We start from the raw sequence: 23,960 nt of genomic DNA on the forward strand, positions 1-23,960 counted from the left end.
TTTATACCATTATGAGAGGGGAATAGCATAGTGAAATGATTATACCATTATGAGAGGGGGATAGCAGAGTGAAAGGATTATACCATTACGAGAGGGGGTAGCAAAGTGAAAGGATTATACCATTATGAGAGGGGGGTAGCAGAGTGAAAGGATTATACCATTATGAGAGGGGGTAGCAGAGTGATATGATTATACCATTATGAGAGGAGAAAGCAGAGTGAAAGGATTATACCATTATGAGAGGGGGTTGCAGAGTGACAGGATTATACCATTATGAGAGGGGGTAGTGGAGTGAAATGATTATACAATTATGAGAGGGGATAGCAGAGTGAAAGGATTATACCATTATGAGAGGGGGTAGCAGAGTGATAGGATTATACCATTATGAGAGGGGGTAGCAGAGTGAAAGGATGATACCATTATGAGAGGGGGGTAGCAGAGTTACAGGATTATACCATTATGAAAGGGGGATAGCAGAGTGACAGGATTATACCATTATGTGAGGGGATAGCAGAGTGACAGGATTATACCATTATGAGATGAGATAGCAGAGTGAAATGATTATACCATTATGAGAGGGGGATAGCAGAGTGAAAGGATTATACCATTATGAGAGGGGGTAGCAGAGTGATAGGATTATACCATTATGAGAGGAGATAGCAGAGTGAAAGGATTATACCATTATGAGAGGGGGTTGCAGAGTGACAGGATTATACCATTATGAGAGGGGGTAGTGGAGTGAAAGGATTATACAATTATGAGAGGGGATAGCAGAGTGAAAGGATTATACCATTATGAGAGGGGGTAGCAGAGTGATAGGATTATACCATTATGAGAGGGGGGTAGCAGAGTTACAGGATTATACCATTATGAAAGGGGGATAGCAGAGTGACAGGATTATACCATTATGTGAGGGGATAGCAGAGTGACAGGATTATACCATTATGAGATGAGATAGCAGAGTGAAAGGATTATACCATTATGAGAGGGGGATAGCAGAGTGAAAGGATTATTCCATTATGAGAGGGGGTAGCAGAGTGATAGGATTATACCATTATGAGAGGGGGGTAGCAGAGTTACAGGATTATACCATTATGAAAGGGGGATAGCAGAGTGACAGGATTATACCATTATGAGAGGGGGTAGCAGAGTGACAGGATTATACCATTATGAGAGGGGGTAGCAGAGTGACTGGATTATACCATTATGAGAGGGGGTAGCAGAGTAACAGGATTATAACATTATGAGAGGGGATAGCAGAGTGATAGGATTATACCATTATGAGAGGGGGTAGCAGAGTGATAGGATTATACCATTATGAGAGGAGATAGCAGAGTGAAAGGATTATACCATTATGAGAGGGGGTAGCTGAGTGAAAGGATTATACCATTATGAGAGGGGGTAGCAGAGTGACAGGATTATACCATTATGAGAGGGGGTAGCAGAGTGACTGGATTATACCATTATGAGAGGGGGTAGCAGAGTAACAGGATTATAACATTATGAGAGGGGATAGCAGAGTGATAGGATTATACCATTATGAGAGGGGGTAGCAGAGTGATAGGATTATACCATTATGAGAGGAGATAGCAGAGTGAAAGGATTATACCATTATGAGAGGGGGTTGCAGAGTGACAGGATTATACCATTATGAGAGGGGGTAGTGGAGTGAAAGGATTATACAATTATGAGAGGGGATAGCAGAGTGAAAGGATTATACCATTATGAGAGGGGGTAGCAGAGTGAAAGGATTATACCATTATGAGAGGGGGTAGCAGAGTGACAGGATTATACCATTATGAGAGGGGGTAGCACAGTGACAGGATTATACCATTATGAGAGGGGGTAGCTGAGTAACAGGATTAGAACATTATGAGAGGGGATAGCAGAGTGATAGGATTATACCATTATGAGAGGGGGTAGCAGAGTGATAGGATTATACCATTATGAGAGGAGATAGCAGAGTGAAAGGATTATACCATTATGAGAGGGGGTTGCAGAGTGACAGGATTATAAGATTATGAGAGGGGGTAGTGGAGTGAAAGGATTATACCATTATGTTAGGGGGTAGCAGAGTGATAGGATTATACCATTATGAGAGGTTGTAGCAGAGTGAAAGGATGATACCATTATGAGTGGGGGGTAGCAGAGTAACATGATTATACCATTATGAAAGGGGGATAGCAGAGTGACAGGATTATACCATTATGAGAGGGGATAGCAGAGTGACAGGATTATACCATTATGAGAGGAGATAGCAGAGTGAAATGATTACACCATTATGAGAGGGGGATAGCAGAGTGAAAGGATTATTCCATTATGAGAGGGGGGTAGCAGAGTGACAGGATTATACCATAATGAGAGGATATAGCAGAGTGAAAGGATTATACCATTATGAGAGGGGGATAGCAGAGTGAAAGGATTATACCATTATGAGAGGGGGATAGCAGAGTGAAAGGATTATACCATTATGAGAGGGGGTAGCAGAGTGAAAGGATTATACCATTATGAGAGGGGGTAGCAGAGTGACAGGATTATACCATTATGAGACGGGGTAGCAGAGTGACAGGATTATACCATTATGAGAGGGGGTAGCAGAGTAACAGGATTATACCATTATTAGAGGGGATAGCAGAGTGAAAGGATTATACCATTACGAGAGGGGGGTAGCAGAGTGAAAGGATTATACCATTATGAGAGGGGATAGCAGAGTGATAGGATTATACCATTATGAGAGGGGGTAGCAGAGTGATAGGATTATAGCATTATGAGAGGAGATAGCAGAGTAACAGGATTATACCATTATGAGAGGGGGGTAGCAGAGTGACAGGATTATACCATTATGAGAGGGGATAGCAGAGTAACAGGATTATACCATTATGAGAGGGGGTAACAGAGTGATAGGATTATTCCATTATGAGAGGAGATAGCAGAGTGAAAGGATTATACCATTATGAGAGGGGGTTGCAGAGTGACAGGATTATACCATTATGAGAGGGGGTAGTGGAGTGAAAGGATTATAAAATTATGAGAGAGGATAGCAGAGTGAAAGGATTATACCATTATGAGAGGGGGTAGCAGAGTGATAGGATTTTACCATTATGAGAGGGGGTAGCAGAGTGAAAGGAAGATACCATTATGAGAGGGGGGTAGCAGGGTAACATGATTATACCATTATGAAAGGGGGATAGCAGAGTGACAGGATTATACCATTATGAGAGGGGATAGCAGAGTGACAGGATTATACCATTATGAGAGGAGATCGCAGAGTGAAAGGATTATACCATTATGAGAGGGGGATAGCAGAGTGAAAGGATTATTCCATTATGAGAGGCGGGTAGCAGAGTGACTGGATTATACCATAATGAGAGGGGATAGCAGAGTGAAAGGATTATACCATTATGAGAGGGGGTAGCAGAGTGAAAGGATTATACCATTATGAGAGGGGGTAGCAGAGTGACAGGATTATACCATTATGAGAGGGGGCAGCAGAGTGACAGGATTATACCATTATGAGAGGGGGTAGCAGAGTAACAGGATTATAACATTATGAGAGGGGATAGCAGAGTGATAGGATTATACCATTATGAGAGGGGGTAGCAGAGTGATAAGATTATACCATTATGAGAGGAGATAGCAGAGTGAAAGGATTATACCATTACGAGAGGGGGGAGCAGAGTGAAAGGATTATACCATTATGAGAGGGGATAGCAGAGTGATAGGATTATACCATCATGAGAGGGGGTAGCAGAGTGATAGGATTATAGCATTATGAGAGGAGATAGCAGAGTAACAGGATTATACCATTATGTGAGGGGGCTAGCAGAGTGACAGGATTATACCATTATGAGAGGGGATAGCAGAGTGAAAGGTTTATACCATTATGAGAGGGGAATAGCAGAGTGATAGGATTATACCATTATGAGAGGGGGTAGCAGAGTGATAGGATTATAGCATTATGAGAGGAGATAGCAGAGTAACAGGATTATACCATTATGAGAGTGAGGTAGCAGAGTGACAGGATTATAGCATTATGAGAGGAGATAGCAGAGTAACAGGATTATACCATTATGTGAGGGGGGTAGCAGAGTGACAGGATTATACCATTATGAGAGGGGATAGCAGGGTGAAAGGATTATACCATTATGAGAGGGGGATAGCAGAGTGAAAGGATTATACCATTATGAGAGGGGGATAGCAGAGTGAAAGGATTGTACCATTATGAGAGGGGGTAGCAGAGTGATAGGATTATAGCATTATGAGAGGAGATAGCAGAGTGAAAGGATTATACCATTATGAGAGGGGGTAGCAGAGTGATAGGATTATACCATTATGAGAGGGGGTAGCAGAGTGAAAGGAAGATACCATTATGAGAGGGGGGTAGCAGGGTAACATGATTATACCATTATGAAAGGGGGATAGCAGAGTGACAGGATTATACCATTATGAGAGGGGATAGCAGAGTGACAGGATTATACCATTATGAGAGGAGATAGCAGAGTGAAAGGATTATACCATTATGAGAGGGGGATAGCCGAGTGAAAGGATTATTCCATTATGAGAGGGGGGTAGCAGAGTGACAGGATTATACCATAATGAGAGGGGATAGCAGAGTGAAAGGATTATACCATTATGAGAGGGGGATAGCAGAGTGAAAGGATTATACCATTATGAGAGGGGGATAGCAGAGTGAAAGGATTGTACCATTATGAGAGGGGGTAGCAGAGTGACAGGATTATTCCATTATGAGAGGGGGTAGCAGAGTAACAGGATTATACCATTATGAGAGGGGGTAGCAGAGTGACAGGATTATACCATTATGAGAGGAGATAGCAGAGTAACAGGATTATACCATTATGAGAGGGGGTAGCAGAGTGACAGGATTATACCATTATGAGAGGATAAAGCAGAGTGACATGATTATACCATTATGAGAGGGGGATAGCAGAGTAACAGGATTATACCATTATGAGAGGGGGGTAGCAGAGTGAAAGGATTATACCATTATGAGAGGGGGTAGCAGAGTGATAGGATTATACCATTATGAGAGGAGATAGCAGAGTGAAAGGATTATACCATTATGAGAGGGGGTTGCAGAGTGACAGGATTATACCATTATGAGAGGGGGTAGTGGAGTGAAAGGATTATACAATTATGAGAGGGGATAGCAGAGTGAAAGGATTATACCATTATGAGAGGGGGTAGCAGAGTGATAGGATTATACCATTATGAGAGGGGGTAGCAGAGTGAAAGGATGATACCATTATGAGAGGGGGTAGCAGAGTGACAGGATTATACTATTATGAAAGGGGGATAGCAGAGTGACAGGATTATACCATTATGAGAGGGGATAGCAGAGTGACAGGATTATACCATTATGAGAGGAGATCGCAGAGTGAAAGGATTATACCATTATGAGAGGGGGATAGCAGAGTGAAAGGAGTATTCCATTATGAGAGGCGGGTAGCAGAGTGAAAGGATTATACCATAATGAGAGGGGATAGCAGAGTGAAAGGATTATACCATTATGAGAGGGGGATAGCAGAGTGAAAGGATTATACCATTATGAGAGAGGGTAGCAGAGTAACAGCATTATAACATTATGAGAGGGGATAGCAGAGTGATAGGATTATAGCATTATGAGAGGAGATAGCAGAGTAACAGGATTATACCATTATGAGAGGGAGGTAGCAGAGTGACAGGATTATACCATTATGAGAGGAGATAGCAGAGTAACAGGATTATACCATTATGTGAGGGGGGTAGCAGAGTGACAGGATTATACCATTATGAGAGGGGATAGCAGAGTGAAAGGTTTATACCATTATGAGAGGGGAATAGCAGAGTGAAATGATTATACCATTATGAGAGGGGGATAGCAGAGTGAAAGGATTATACCATTATGAAAGGGGGATAGCAGAGTGACTGGATTATACCATAATGAGAGGGGGTAGCAGAGTGATAGGATTATACCATTATGAGAGGGGGTAGCAGAGTGAAAGGATGATACCATTATGAGAGGGGGGTAGCAGAGTGACAGGATTATACCATTATGAGAGGGGGTAGCAGAGTGATAAGATTATACCATTATGAGAGGAGATAGCAGAGTGAAAGGATTATACCATTACGAGAGGGGGGAGCAGAGTGAAAGGATTATACCATTATGAGAGGGGATAGCAGAGTGATAGGATTATACCATCATGAGAGGGGGTAGCAGAGTGATAGGATTATAGCATTATGAGAGGAGATAGCAGAGTAACAGGATTATACCATTATGTGAGGGGGGTAGCAGAGTGACAGGATTATACCATTATGAGAGGGGATAGCAGAGTGAAAGGTTTATACCATTATGAGAGGGGAATAGCAGAGTGATAGGATTATACCATTATGAGAGGGGGTAGCAGAGTGATAGGATTATAGCATTATGAGAGGAGATAGCAGAGTAACAGGATTATACCATTATGAGAGTGAGGTAGCAGAGTGACAGGATTATAGCATTATGAGAGGAGATAGCAGAGTAACAGGATTATACCATTATGTGAGGGGGGTAGCAGAGTGACAGGATTATACCATTATGAGAGGGGATAGCAGGGTGAAAGGATTATACCATTATGAGAGGGGGATAGCAGAGTGAAAGGATTATACCATTATGAGAGGGGGATAGCAGAGTGAAAGGATTGTACCATTATGAGAGGGGGTAGCAGAGTGATAGGATTATAGCATTATGAGAGGAGATAGCAGAGTGAAAGGATTATACCATTATGAGAGGGGGTAGCAGAGTGATAGGATTATACCATTATGAGAGGGGGTAGCAGAGTGAAAGGAAGATACCATTATGAGAGGGGGGTAGCAGGGTAACATGATTATACCATTATGAAAGGGGGATAGCAGAGTGACAGGATTATACCATTATGAGAGGGGATAGCAGAGTGACAGGATTATACCATTATGAGAGGAGATAGCAGAGTGAAAGGATTATACCATTATGAGAGGGGGATAGCCGAGTGAAAGGATTATTCCATTATGAGAGGGGGGTAGCAGAGTGACAGGATTATACCATAATGAGAGGGGATAGCAGAGTGAAAGGATTATACCATTATGAGAGGGGGATAGCAGAGTGAAAGGATTATACCATTATGAGAGGGGGATAGCAGAGTGAAAGGATTGTACCATTATGAGAGGGGGTAGCAGAGTGACAGGATTATTCCATTATGAGAGGGGGTAGCAGAGTAACAGGATTATACCATTATGAGAGGGGGGTAGCAGAGTGACAGGATTATACCATTATGAGAGGAGATAGCAGAGTAACAGGATTATACCATTATGAGAGGGGGTAGCAGAGTGACAGGATTATACCATTATGAGAGGAGAAAGCAGAGTGACATGATTATACCATTATGAGAGGGGGATAGCAGAGTAACAGGATTATACCATTATGAGAGGGGGGTAGCAGAGTGAAAGGATTATACCATTATGAGAGGGGGTAGCAGAGTGATAGGATTATACCATTATGAGAGGAGATAGCAGAGTGAAAGGATTATACCATTATGAGAGGGGGTTGCAGAGTGACAGGATTATACCATTATGAGAGGGGGTAGTGGAGTGAAAGGATTATACAATTATGAGAGGGGATAGCAGAGTGAAAGGATTATACCATTATGAGAGGGGGTAGCAGAGTGATAGGATTATACCATTATGAGAGGGGGTAGCAGAGTGAAAGGAAGATACCATTATGAGAGGGGGGTAGCAGGGTAACATGATTATACCATTATGAAAGGGGGATAGCAGAGTGACAGGATTATACCATTATGAGAGGGGATAGCAGAGTGACAGGATTATACCATTATGAGAGGAGATAGCAGAGTGAAAGGATTATACCATTATGAGAGGGGGATAGCCGAGTGAAAGGATTATTCCATTATGAGAGGGGGGTAGCAGAGTGACAGGATTATACCATAATGAGAGGGGATAGCAGAGTGAAAGGATTATACCATTATGAGAGGGGGATAGCAGAGTGAAAGGATTATACCATTATGAGAGGGGGATAGCAGAGTGAAAGGATTGTACCATTATGAGAGGGGGTAGCAGAGTGACAGGATTATTCCATTATGAGAGGGGGTAGCAGAGTAACAGGATTATACCATTATGAGAGGGGGGTAGCAGAGTGACAGGATTATACCATTATGAGAGGAGATAGCAGAGTAACAGGATTATACCATTATGAGAGGGGGTAGCAGAGTGACAGGATTATACCATTATGAGAGGAGAAAGCAGAGTGACATGATTATACCATTATGAGAGGGGGATAGCAGAGTAACAGGATTATACCATTATGAGAGGGGGGTAGCAGAGTGAAAGGATTATACCATTATGAGAGGGGGTAGCAGAGTGATAGGATTATACCATTATGAGAGGAGATAGCAGAGTGAAAGGATTATACCATTATGAGAGGGGGTTGCAGAGTGACAGGATTATACCATTATGAGAGGGGGTAGTGGAGTGAAAGGATTATACAATTATGAGAGGGGATAGCAGAGTGAAAGGATTATACCATTATGAGAGGGGGTAGCAGAGTGATAGGATTATACCATTATGAGAGGGGGTAGCAGAGTGAAAGGATGATACCATTATGAGAGGGGGTAGCAGAGTGACAGGATTATACTATTATGAAAGGGGGATAGCAGAGTGACAGGATTATACCATTATGAGAGGGGATAGCAGAGTGACAGGATTATACCATTATGAGAGGAGATCGCAGAGTGAAAGGATTATACCATTATGAGAGGGGGATAGCAGAGTGAAAGGAGTATTCCATTATGAGAGGCGGGTAGCAGAGTGAAAGGATTATACCATAATGAGAGGGGATAGCAGAGTGAAAGGATTATACCATTATGAGAGGGGGATAGCAGAGTGAAAGGATTATACCATTATGAGAGAGGGTAGCAGAGTAACAGCATTATAACATTATGAGAGGGGATAGCAGAGTGATAGGATTATAGCATTATGAGAGGAGATAGCAGAGTAACAGGATTATACCATTATGAGAGGGAGGTAGCAGAGTGACAGGATTATACCATTATGAGAGGAGATAGCAGAGTAACAGGATTATACCATTATGTGAGGGGGGTAGCAGAGTGACAGGATTATACCATTATGAGAGGGGATAGCAGAGTGAAAGGTTTATACCATTATGAGAGGGGAATAGCAGAGTGAAATGATTATACCATTATGAGAGGGGGATAGCAGAGTGAAAGGATTATACCATTATGAAAGGGGGATAGCAGAGTGACTGGATTATACCATAATGAGAGGGGGTAGCAGAGTGATAGGATTATACCATTATGAGAGGGGGTAGCAGAGTGAAAGGATGATACCATTATGAGAGGGGGGTAGTAGAGTGACAGGATTATACCATTATGAAAGGGGGATAGCAGAGTGACAGGATTATACCATTATGAGAGGGGATAGCAGAGTGACAGGATTATACCATTATGAGAGGAGATCGCAGAGTGAAAGGATTATACCATTATGAGAGGGGGATAGCAGAGTGAAAGGATTATACCATTATGAGAGGCGGGTAGCAGAGTGACTGGATTATACCATTATGAGAGGGGGTAGCAGAGTAACAGGATTATACCATTATGAGAGGGGGGTAGCAGAGTGACAGGATTATACCATTATGAGAGGAGATAGCAGAGTAACAGGATTATACCATTATGAGAGGGGGTAGCAGAGTGACAGGATTATACCATTATGAGAGGAGAAAGCAGAGTGACATGATTATACCATTATGAGAGGGGGATAGCAGAGTAACAGGATTATACCATTATGAGAGGGGGGTAGCAGAGTGAAAGGATTATACCATTATGAGAGGGGGTAGCAGAGTGATAGGATTATACCATTATGAGAGGAGATAGCAGAGTGAAAGGATTATACCATTATGAGAGGGGGTTGCAGAGTGACAGGATTATACCATTATGAGAGGGGGTAGTGGAGTGAAAGGATTATACAATTATGAGAGGGGATAGCAGAGTGAAAGGATTATACCATTATGAGAGGGGGTAGCAGAGTGATAGGATTATACCATTATGAGAGGGGGTAGCAGAGTGAAAGGATGATACCATTATGAGAGGGGGTAGCAGAGTGACAGGATTATACTATTATGAAAGGGGGATAGCAGAGTGACAGGATTATACCATTATGAGAGGGGATAGCAGAGTGACAGGATTATACCATTATGAGAGGAGATCGCAGAGTGAAAGGATTATACCATTATGAGAGGGGGATAGCAGAGTGAAAGGATTATTCCATTATGAGAGGCGGGTAGCAGAGTGAAAGGATTATACCATAATGAGAGGGGATAGCAGAGTGAAAGGATTATACCATTATGAGAGGGGGATAGCAGAGTGAAAGGATTATACCATTATGAGAGAGGGTAGCAGAGTAACAGCATTATAACATTATGAGAGGGGATAGCAGAGTGATAGGATTATAGCATTATGAGAGGGGATAGCAGAGTGAAAGGTTTATACCATTATGAGAGGGGAATAGCAGAGTGAAATGATTATACCATTATGAGAGGGGGATAGCAGAGTGAAAGGATTATACCATTATGAAAGGGGGATAGCAGAGTGACAGGATTATACCATTATGTGAGGGGATAGCAGAGTGGCAGGATTATACTATTATGAGATGAGATAGCAGAGTGAAAGGATTATACCATTATGAGAGGGGGATAGCAGAGTGAAAGGATTATTCCATTTTGAGAGGGGGGTAGCAGAGTGACTGGATTATACCATAATGAGAGGGGGTAGCAGAGTGATAGGATTATACCATTATGAGAGGGGGTAGCAGAGTGAAAGGATGATACCATTATGAGAGGGGGGTAGCAGAGTGACAGGATTATACCATTATGAAAGGGGGATAGCAGAGTGACAGGATTATACCATTATGAGAGGGGATAGCAGAGTGACAGGATTATACCATTATGAGAGGAGATCGCAGAGTGAAAGGATTATACCATTATGAGAGGGGGATAGCAGAGTGAAAGGATTATACCATTATGAGAGGCGGGTAGCAGAGTGACTGGATTATACCATTATGAGAGGGGGTAGCAGAGTGACAGGATTATACCATTATGAGAGGGGGTTGCAGAGTAACAGGATTATAACATTATGAGAGGGGATAGCAGAGTGATAGGATTATACCATTATGAGAGGGGGTAGCAGAGTGATAGGATTATACCATTATGAGAGGAGATAGCAGAGTGAAAGGATTATACCATTACGAGAGGGGGGTAGCAGAGTGAAAGGATTATACCATTATGAGAGGGGATAGCAGAGTGAAAGGTTTATACCATTATGAGAGGGGAATAGCAGAGTGAAATGATTATACCATTATGAGAGGGGATAGCAGAGTGAAAGGATTATACCATTAAGAGAGGGAGTAGCAAAGTGAAAGGATTATACCATTATGAGAGGGGATAGCAGAGTGATAGGATTATACCATTATGAGAGGGGGTAGCAGAGTGATAGGATTATAGCATTATGAGAGGAGATAGCAGAGTAACAGGATTATACCATTATGAGAGGGGGGTAGCAGAGTGATAGGATTATACCATTATGAGAGGGGTTAGTTTAGTGACAGGATTATACCATTATGAGAGGAGATAGCAGAGTAACAGGATTATACCATTATGAGAAGGGGGTAGCAGAGTGACAGGATTATAGCATTATGAGAGGAGATAGCAGAGTAACAGGATTATACCATCATGAGAGGGGGGTAGCAGAGTGACAGGATTATACCATTATGAGAGGAGATAGTAGAGTGAACTGATGATACCATTATGAGAGGGGGATAGCAGAGCAAAAGGATTATACCATTATGAGAGGGGGGTAGCAGAGTGATATGATTATAGCATTATGAGAGGAGATAGCAGAGTAACAGGATTATACCATTATGAGAGGGGGGTAGCAGAGTGAAAGGATTATACCATTATGAGAGGGGGATAGCAGAGTGAAAGGATTATACCATTACGAGAGGGGGTAGCAGAGTGAAAGGATTATACCATTATGAGAGGGGATAGCAGAGTGATAGGATTATACCATTATGAGAGGGGGTAGCAGAGTGATAGGATTATAGCATCATGAGAGGAGATAGCAGAGTAAAAGGATTATACCATTATAAGAGGGGGGTAGCAGAGTGATAGGATTATACCATTATGAGAGGGGATAGCAGAGTAACAGGATTATACCATTATGAGAGGGGGGTAGAAGAGTGACAGGATTATACCATTATGAGAGGAGATAGCAGAGTAACAGGATTATACCATTATGAGAGGGGGGTAGCAGAGTGACAGGATTATACCATTATGAGAGAAGATAGCAGAGTGACAGGATTATACCATTATGAGAGGGGGATAGCAGAGTAACAGGATTATACCATTATGAGAGGGGGTAGCAGAGTGACAGGATTATACCATTATGAGAGGGGGTAGCAGAGTGACAGGATTATACCATTATGAGAGGGGGTAGCAGAGTAACAGGATTATAACATTATGAGAGGGGATAGCAGAGTGATAGGATTATACCATTATGAGAGGGGGTAGCAGAGTGATAGGATTATACCATTATGAGAGGAGATAGCAGAGTGAAAGGATTATACCATTATGAGAGGGGGTTGCAGAGTGACAGGATTATACCATTATGAGAGGGGGTAGTGGAGTGAAAGGATTATACAATTATGAGAGGGGATAGCAGAGTGAAAGGATTATACCATTTTGAGAGGGGGTAGCAGAGTGAAAGGATTATACCATTATGAGAGGGGGTAGCAGAGTTACAGGATTATACCATCATGAGAGGGGGTAGCAGAGTGTCAGGATTATACCATTATGAGAGGGGGTAGCAGAGTAACAGGATTATAACATTATGAGAGGGGATAGCAGAGTGATTGGATTATACCATTATGAGAGGGGGTAGCAGAGTGATAGGATTATACCATTATGAGAGGAGATAGCAGAGTGAAAGGATTATACCATTATGAGAGGGGGTTGCAGAGTGACAGGATTATACTATTATGAGAGATGGTAGTGGAGTGAAAGGATTATACAATTATGAGAGGGGATAGCAGAGTGAAATGATTATACCATTATGAGAGGGGGTAGCAGAGTGATAGGATTATACCATTATGAGAGGGGGTAGCAGAGTGAAAGGATGATACCATTATGAGAGGGGGGTAGCAGAGTAACATGATTATACCATTATGAAAGGGGGATAGCAGAGTGACAGGATTATACCATTATGAGAGGGGATAGCAGAGTGACAGGATTATACCATTATGAGAGGAGATAGCAGAGTGAAATGATTATACTATTATGAGAGGGGGATAGCAGAGTGAAAGGATTATTCCATTATGAGAGAGGGGTAGCAGAGTGACAGGATTATACCATAATGGGAGGGGATAGCAGAGTGAAAGGATTATAACATTATGAGAGGGGGATAGCAGAGTGAAAGGATTATACCATTATGAGAGGGGGATAGCAGAGTGAAAGGATTATACCATTATGAGAGGGGGATAGCAGAGTGAAAGGATTATACCATTATGAGAGGGGATAGCAGAGTGAAAGGATTATACCATTATGAGAGGGGGGTAGCAGAGTGAAAGGATTATACCATTATGAGAGGGGGTAGCAGAGTGACAGGATTATACCATTATGAGAGGGGGTAGCAGAGTGACAGGATTATACCATTATGAGAGGGGGTAGCAGAGTAACAGGATTATACCATTATGAGAGGGGATAGCAGAGTGAAAGGATTATACAATTACGAGAGGGGGGTAGCAGAGTGAAAGGATTATACCATTATGAGAGGGGATAGCAGAGTGATAGGATTATACCATTATGAGAGGGGGGTAGCAGAGTGACAGGATTATACCATTATGAGAGGAGATAGCAGAGTAAGAGGATTATACCATTATGAGAGGGGGGTAGCAGAGTGACAGGATTATACCATTATGAGAGGAGATAGCAGAGTAACAGGATTATACCATTATGTGAGGGGGGTAGCAGAGTGACAGGATTATACCATTATGAGAGGGAGATAGCAGAGTAACAGGATTATACCATTATGAGAGGGGGGTAGCAGAGTGAAAGGATTATACCATTATGAGAGGGGGTAGCATAGTGATAGGATTATACCATTATGAGAGGAGATAGCAGAGTGAAAGGATTATACAATTATGAGAGGGGATAGCAGAGTGAAAGGATTATACCATTATGAGAGGGGGTAGCAGAGTGATAGGATTAAACCATTATGAGAGGGGGTAGCAGAGTGATAGGATTATACCATAATGAGAGGGGGTAGCAGAGTGAAAGGATGATACCATTATGAGAGGGGGGTAGCAGAGTTACAGGATTATACCATTACGAGAGGGGGGTAGCAGAGTGACAGGATTATACCATTATGAGAGGAGATAGCAGAGTAACAGGATTATACCATTATGTGAGGGGGGTAGCAGAGTGACAGGATTATACCATTATGAGAGGGGATAGCAGAGTGATAGGATTTTAGCATTATGAGAGGAGATAGCAAAGTAACAGGATTATACTATTATGAGACGGAGGTAGCAGAGTGACAGGATTATACCATTATGAGAGGAGATAGCAGAGTAACAGGATTATACCATTATGTGAGGGGGGTAGCAGAGTGATAGGATTATACCATTATGAGAGGGGGGTAGCAGAGTGACAGGATTATACCGTTATGAGAGGAGATAGCAGAGTAACAGGATTATACCATTATGAGAGGGGGGTAGCAGAGTTACAGGATTATGCCATTATGAGAGGGGATAGCAGAGTGAAAGGATTATAACATTACGAGAGGGGGGTAGCAGAGTGAAAGGATTGTACCATTATGAGAGGGGATAGCAGAGTGATAGGATTATACCATTATGAGAGGGGGTAGCAGAGTGATAGGATTATACCATTATGAGAGGGGATAGCACAGTGAAAGGTTTATACCATTATGAGAGGGAAATAGCAGAGTGACATGATTATACCATTATGAGAGGGGGATAGCAGAGTGACAGGATTATACCATTATGAGAGGGGGTAGCAGAGTGACAGGATTATACCATTATGAGAGGGGGTAGCTGAGTAACAGGATTATAACATTATGAGAGGGGATAGCAGAGTGATAGGATTATACAATTATGAGAGGGGGTAGCAGAGTGATAGGATTATACCATTATGAGAGGAGATAGCAGAGTGAAAGGATTATACCATTATGAGAGGGGGTTGCAGAGTGAAAGGATTATACCATTATGAGAGGGGGTCGTGGAGTGAAAGGATTATACAATTATGAGAGGGGATAGCAGAGTGAAAGGATTATACCATTATGAGAGGGGGTAGCAGAGTGATAGGATTATACCATTATGAGAGGGGGTAGCAGAGTGAAAGGATGATACCATTTTGAGAGGGGGTAGCAGAGTAATATGATTATACCATTATGAAAGGGGGATAGCAGAGTGACAGGATTATACCATTATGAGAGGGGATAGCAGAGTGACAGGATTATACCATCATGAGAGGAGATAGCAGAGTGAAAGGATTATACCATTATGAGAGAGAGATAGCAGAGTGAAAGGATTATTCCATTATGAGAGGGGGGTAGCAGAGTGAAAGGATTATACCATTATGAGAGGGGGTAGCAGAGTGATAGGATTATACCATTATGAGAGGGGGTAGCAGAGTGATAGGATTATACCATTATGAGAGGAGATAGCAGAGTGAAAGGATTATACAATTATGAGAGGGGATAGCAGAGTGAAAGGATTATACCATTATGAGAGGGGGTAGCAGAGTGACAGGATTATACCATTATGAGAGGGGGTAGCAGAGTGACAGGATTATACCATTATGAGAGGGGGTAGCAGAGTAACAGGATTATGCCATTATGAGAGGGGATAGCAGAGTGAAAGGATTATAACATTACGAGAGGGGGGTAGCAGAGTGAAAGGATTGTACCATTATGAGAGGGGATAGCAGAGTGATAGGATTATACCATTATGAGAGGGGGTAGCAGAGTGATAGGATTATAGCATTATGAGACGAGATAGCAGAGTAACAGGATTATACCATTATGAGAGGGAGGTAGCAGACTGACAGGATTATACCATTATGAGAGGAGATAGCAGAGTAACAGGATTATACCATTATGTGAGGGGGGTAGCAGAGTGACAGGATTATACCATTATGAGAGGGGGGTAGCAGAGTGAAAGGATTATACCATTATGAGAGGGGGTAGCATAGTGATAGGATTATACCATTATGAGAGGAGATAGCAGAGTGAAAGGATTATACAATTATGAGAGGGGATAGCAGAGTGAAAGGATTATACCATTATGAGAGGGGGTAGCAGAGTTATAGGATTAAACCATTATGAGAGGGGGTAGCAGAGTGATAGGATTATACCATAATGAGAGGGGGTAGCAGAGTGAAAGGATGATACCATTATGAGAGGGGGGTAGCAGAGTTACAGGATTATACCATTACGAGAGGGGGGTAGCAGAGTGACAGGATTATACCATTATGAGAGGAGATAGCAGAGTAACAGGATTATACCATTATGTGAGGGGGGTAGCAGAGTGACAGGATTATACCATTATGAGAGGGGATAGCAGAGTGATAGGATTTTAGCATTATGAGAGGAGATAGCAAAGTAACAGGATTATACTATTATGAGACGGAGGTAGCAGAGTGACAGGATTATACCATTATGAGAGGAGATAGCAGAGTAACAGGATTATACCATTATGTGAGGGGGGTAGCAGAGTGATAGGATTATACCATTATGAGAGGGGGGTAGCAGAGTGACAGGATTATACCGTTATGAGAGGAGATAGCAGAGTAACAGGATTATACCATTATGAGAGGGGGGTAGCAGAGTTACAGGATTATGCCATTATGAGAGGGGATAGCAGAGTGAAAGGATTATAACATTACGAGAGGGGGGTAGCAGAGTGAAAGGATTGTACCATTATGAGAGGGGATAGCAGAGTGATAGGATTATACCATTATGAGAGGGGGTAGCAGAGTGATAGGATTATACCATTATGAGAGGGGATAGCAGAGTGAAAGGTTTATACCATTATGAGAGGGAAATAGCAGAGTGAAATGATTATACCATTATGAGAGGGGGATAGCAGAGTGACATGATTATACCATTATGAGAGGGGGATAGCAGAGTGACAGGATTATACCATTATGAGAGGGGGTAGCAGAGTGACAGGATTATACCATTATGAGAGGGGGTAGCTGAGTAACAGGATTATAACATTATGAGAGGGGATAGCAGAGTGATAGGATTATACAATTATGAGAGGGGGTAGCAGAGTGATAGGATTATACCATTATGAGAGGAGATAGCAGAGTGAAAGGATTATACCATTATGAGAGGGGGTTGCAGAGTGAAAGGATTATACCATTATGAGAGGGGGTCGTGGAGTGAAAGGATTATACAATTATGAGAGGGGATAGCAGAGTGAAAGGATTATACCATTATGAGAGGGGGTAGCAGAGTGATAGGATTATACCATTATGAGAGGGGGTAGCAGAGTGAAAGGATGATACCATTTTGAGAGGGGGTAGCAGAGTAATATGATTATACCATTATGAAAGGGGGATAGCAGAGTGACAGGATTATACCATTATGAGAGGGCATAGCAGATTTACAGGATTATACCATTATGAGAGGAGATAGCAGAGTGAAAGGATTATACCATTATGAGAGAGAGATAGCAGAGTGAAAGGATTATTCCATTATGAGAGGGGGGTAGCAGAGTGAAAGGATTATACCATTATGAGAGGGGGTAGCAGAGTGATAGGATTATACCATTATGAGAGGGGGTAGCAGAGTGATAGGATTATACCATTATGAGAGGAGATAGCAGAGTGAAAGGATTATACAATTATGAGAGGGGATAGCAGAGTGAAAGGATTATACCATTATGAGAGGGGGTAGCAGAGTGACAGGATTATACCATTATGAGAGGGGGTAGCAGAGTGACAGGATTATACCATTATGAGAGGGGGTAGCAGAGTAACAGGATTATGCCATTATGAGAGGGGATAGCAGAGTGAAAGGATTATAACATTACGAGAGGGGGGTAGCAGAGTGAAAGGATTGTACCATTATGAGAGGGGATAGCAGAGTGATAGGATTATAGCATTATGAGACGAGATAGCAGAGTAACAGGATTATACCATTATGAGAGGGAGGTAGCAGACTGACAGGATTATACCATTATGAGAGGAGATAGCAGAGTAACAGGATTATACCATTATGTGAGGGGGGTAGCAGAGTGACAGGATTATACCATTATGAGAGGGGATAGCAGAGTGAAAGGTTTATACCATTATGAGAGGGGGATAGCAGAGTGAAATGATTATACCATTATGAGAGGGGGATAGAAGAGTGAAAGGATTATACCATTACGAGAGGGGGGGAGGAGAGTGAAAGGATTATACCATTATGAGAGGGGGTAGCAGAGTGATAGGATTATACCATTATGAGAGGAGATAGCAGAGTGAAAGGATTATACAATTATGAGAGGGGATAGCAGAGTGAAAGGATTATACCATTATGAGAGGGGGTAGCAGAGTGATAGGATTAAACCATTATGAGAGGGGGTAGCAGAGTGATAGGATTATACCATTATGAGAGGGGGTAGCAGAGTGAAAGGATGATACCATTTTGAGAGGGGGGTAGCAGAGTAATATGATTATACCATTATGAAAGGGGGATAGCAGAGTGACAGGATTATACCATTATGAGAGGGGATAGCAGAGTGACAGGATTATACCATTATGAGAGGAGATAGCAGAGTGAAAGGATTATACCATTATGAGAGAGAGATAGCAGAGTGAAAGGATTATTCCATTATGAGAGGGGGGTAGCAGAGTGACAGGATTATACCATAATGAGAGGGGATAGCAGAGTGAAAGGATTATACCATTATGAGAGGGGGATAGCAGAGTGAAAGGATTATACCATTATGAGATGGGGATAGCAGAGTGAAAGGATTATACCATTATGAGATGGGGGTAGCAGAGTGAAAGGATTATACCATTATGAGAGGGGGTAGCAGAGTGACAGGATTATACCATTATGAGAGGGGGTAGCAGAGTGACAGGATTATACCATTATGAGAGGGGGTAGCAGAGTAACAGGATTATGCCATTATGAGAGGGGATAGCAGAGTGAAAGGATTATAAGATTACGAGAGGGGGGTAGCAGAGTGAAAGGATTGTACCATTATGAGAGGGGATAGCAGAGTGATAGGATTATACCATTATGAGAGGGGGTAGCAGAGTGATAGGATTATAGCATTATGAGACGAGATAGCAGAGTAACAGGATTATACCATTATGAGAGGGAGGTAGCAGACTGACAGGATTATACCATTATGAGAGGAGATAGCAGAGTAACAGGATTATACCATTATGTGAGGGGGGTAGCAGAGTGACAGGATTATACCATTATGAGAGGGGATAGCAGAGTGAAAGGTTTATACCATTATGAGAGGGGGATAGCAGAGTGAAATGATTATACCATTATGAGAGGGGGATAGAAGAGTGAAAGGATTATACCATTACGAGAGGGGGGTAGCAGAGTGAAAGGATTATACCATTATGAGAGGGGGTAGCAGAGTGATAGGATTATACCATTATGAGAGGAGATAGCAGAGTGAAAGGATTATACAATTATGAGAGGGGATAGCAGAGTGAAAGGATTATACCATTATGAGAGGGGGTAGCAGAGTGATAGGATTAAACCATTATGAGAGGGGGTAGCAGAGTGATAGGATTATACCATAATGAGAGGGGGTAGCAGAGTGAAAGGATGATACCATTATGAGAGGGGGGTAGCAGAGTTACAGGATTATACCATTACGAGAGGGGGGTAGCAGAGTGACAGGATTATACCATTATGAGAGGAGATAGCAGAGTAACAGGATTATACCATTATGTGAGGGGGGTAGCAGAGTGACAGGATTATACCATTATGAGAGGGGATAGCAGAGTGATAGGATTTTAGCATTATGAGAGGAGATAGCAGAGTAACAGGATTATACTATTATGAGACGGAGGTAGCGGAGTGACAGGATTATACCATTATGAGAGGAGATAGCAGAGTAACAGGATTATACCATTATGTGAGGGGGGTAGCAGAGTGACAGGATTATACCATTATGAGAGGGGATAGCAGAGTAACAGGATTATACCATTATGAGAGGGGGGTAGCAGAGTTACAGGATTATACCGTTATGAAAGGGGGATAGCAGAGTGACAGGATTTTACCATGGGGGGTGCGAGTGCGGCCAGAGGGGGATAGCGAGGAGGCCTGGGGGAAGCGAGGGATTATACCATTATGAGAGGGGGATAGCAGAGTGAAAGGATTATACCATTACGAGAGGGGGTAGCAAAGTGAAAGGATTATACCATTATGAGAGGGGATAGCAGAGTGATAGGATTATACCATTATGAGAGGGGGTAGCAGAGTGATAGGATTATAGCATTATGAGAGGAGATAGCAGAGTAACAGGATTATACCATTATGAGAGGGGGGTAGCAGAGTGATAGGATTATACCATTATGAGAGGGGATAGCAGAGTAACAGGATTATACCATTATGAGAGGGGGTAGCAGAGTGACAGGATTATACCATTATGAGAGGGGATAGCAGAGTGAAAGGTTTATACCATTATGAGAGGGGAATAGCAGAGTGAAATTATTATACCATTACGAGAGGGGGATAGCAGAGTGAAAGGATTATACCATTACGAGAGGGGGTAGCAAAGTGAAAGGATTATACCATTATGAGAGGGGATAGCAGAGTGATAGGATTATACCATTATGAGAGGGGGTAGCAGAGTGATAGGATTATAGCATTATGAGAGGAGATAGCAGAGTAACAGGATTATACCATTATGAGAGGGGGGTAGCAGAGTGATAGGATTATACCATTATGAGAGGGGATAGCAGAGTAACAGGATTATACCATTATGAAAGGGGGGTAGCAGAGTGACAGGATTATACCATTATGAGAGGAGATAGCAGAGTAAGAGGATTATACCATTATGAGAGGGGGGTAGCAGAGTGACAGGATTATACCATTATTAGAGGAGATAGCAGAGTGACATGATTATACCATTATGTGTTGGGGATAGCAGAGTGACAGGATTATACCATTATGAGTGGGGGTAGCAGAGTGACAGGATTATACCATTATGAGAGGGGGTAGCAGAGTAACAGGATTATAACATTATGAGAGGGGATAGCAGAGTGATAGGATTATACCATTATGAGAGGGGGTAGCAGAGTGATAGGATTATACCATTATGAGAGGAGATAGCAGAGTGAAAGGATTATACCATTATGAGAGGGGGTTGCAGAGTGACAGGATTATACCATTATGAGAGGGGGTCGTGGAGTGAAAGGATTATACAATTATGAGAGGGGATAGCAGAGTGAAAGGATTATACCATTATGAGAGGGGGTAGCAGAGTGATAGGATTATACCATTATGAGAGGGGGTAGCAGAGTGAAAGGATGATACCATTATGAGAGGGGGGTAGCAGAGTAATATGATTATACCATTATGAAAGGGGGATAGCAGAGTGATAGGATTATACCATTATGAGAGGGGATAGCAGAGTGACAGGATTATACCATTATGAGAGGGGGTATTGGAGTGAAAGGATTATACCATTATGAAAGGGGGTAGCAGAGTGACAGGATTATACCATTATGAGAGGGGATAGCAGAGTGACAGGATTATACCATTATGAGAGGAGATAGCAGAGTGAAAGGATTATACCATTATGAGAGAGAGATAGCAGAGTGAAAGGATTATTCCATTATGAGAGGGGGGTAGCAGAGTGACAGGATTATACCATAATGAGAGGGGATAGCAGAGTGAAAGGATTATACCATTATGAGAGGGGGATAGCAGAGTGAAAGGATTATACCATTATGAGAGGGGGATAGCAGAGTGAAAGGATTATACCATTATGAGAGGGGGATAGCAGAGTGAAAGGATTATACCATTATGAGAGGGGGGTAGCAGAGTGAAAGGATTATACCATTATGAGAGGGGGTAGCAGAGTGACAGGATTATACCATTATGAGAGGGGGTAGCAGAGTGACAGGATTATACCATTATGAGAGGGGGTAGCAGAGTAACAGGATTATGCCATTATGAGAGGGGATAGCAGAGTGAAATGATTATAACATTACGAGAGGGGGGTAGCAGAGTGAAAGGATTGTACCATTATGAGAGGGGATAGCAGAGTGATAGGATTATACCATTATGAGAGGGGGTAGCAGAGTGATAGGATTATAGCATTATGAGACGAGATAGCAGAGTAACAGGATTATACCATTATGAGAGGGAGGTAGCAGACTGACAGGATTATACCATTATGAGAGGAGATAGCAGAGTAACAGGATTATACCATTATGTGAGGGGGGTAGCAGAGTGACAGGATTATACCATTATGAGAGGGGATAGCAGAGTGAAAGGTTTATACCATTATGAGAGGGGGATAGCAGAGTGAAATGATTATACCATTATGAGAGGGGGATAGAAGAGTGAAAGGATTATACCATTACGAGAGGGGGGTAGCAGAGTGAAAGGATTATACCATTATGAGAGGGGATAGCAGAGTGATAGGATTATACCATTATGAGAGGGGGTAGCAAAGTGATAGGATTATAGCATTATGAGAGGAGATAGCAGAGTAACAGGATTATACCATTATGAGAGGGGGATAGCAGAGTAACAGGATTATACCATTATGAGAGAGGGGTAGCAGAGTGAAAGGATTATACCATTATGAGAGGGGGTAGCAGAGTGATAGGATTATACCATTATGAGAGGAGATAGCAGAGTGAAAGGATTATACCATTATGAGAGGGGGTTGCAGAGTAACAGGATTATACCATTATGAGAGGGGGTAGTGGAGTGAAAGGATTATACAATTATGAGAGGGGATAGCAGAGTGAAAGGATTATACCATTATGAGAGGGGGTAGCAGAGTGATAGGATTATACCATTATGAGAGGGGGTAGCAGAGTGAAAGGATGATACCATTATGAGAGTGGGGTAGCAGAGTTACAGGATTATACCATTATGAAAGGGGGATAGCAGAGTGACAGGATTATACCATTATGAGAGGGGATAGCAGAGTGACAGGATTATACCATTATGAGAGGAGATAGCAGAGTGAAAGGATTATACCATTATGAGAATGTGATAGCAGAGTGAAAGGATTATTCCATTATGAGAGGGGGGTAGCAGAGTGACTGGATTATACCATAATGAGAGGGGATAGCAGAGTGAAAGGATTATACCATTATGAGAGGGGGATAGCAGAGTGAAAGGATTATACCATTATGAGAGGGGGTTGCAGAGTGAAAGGATTATACCATTATGAGACGGGGTAGAAGAGTGATAGGATTATACCATTATGAGAGGAGATAGCAGAGTGAAAGGATTATACCATTATGAGAGGGGATTGCAGAGTGACAGGATTATACCATTATGAGAGGGGGTAGTGGAGTGAAAGGATTATACAATTATGAGAGGGGATAGCAGAGTGAAAGGATTATACCATTATGAGAGGGGGTAGCAGAGTGAAAGGATGATACCATTATGAGAGTGGGGTAGCAGAGTTACAGGATTATACCATTATGAAAGGGGGATAGCAGAGTGACAGGATTATACCATTATGAGAGGGGGGTAGCAGAGTGACTGGATTATACCATAATGAGAGGGGATAGCAGAGTGAAAGGATTATACCATTATGAGAGGGGGATAGCAGAGTGAAAGGATTATACCATTATGAGAGGGGGTTGCAGAGTGAAAGGATTATACCATTATGAGACGGGGTAGAAGAGTGAT

The 23,960-nt window shown here is 42.3% G+C and overlaps 1 protein-coding gene across 1 annotated transcript in view; it reads right to left on the reverse strand.

The window, feature by feature from the left end:
* LOC106575880 (protocadherin-9) overlaps window positions 1–23,960 on the reverse strand; it is a 601,426-nt gene that overhangs the window by 298,466 nt on the left and 279,000 nt on the right. The gene's annotated exons all lie outside the window — the stretch shown is intronic.

Source organism: Salmo salar, chromosome 17 (assembly GCF_965601325.2).
Source record: "Salmo salar chromosome 17, fSalSal1, whole genome shotgun sequence".
Taxonomy (NCBI): Eukaryota; Metazoa; Chordata; class Actinopteri; order Salmoniformes; family Salmonidae; genus Salmo; species Salmo salar.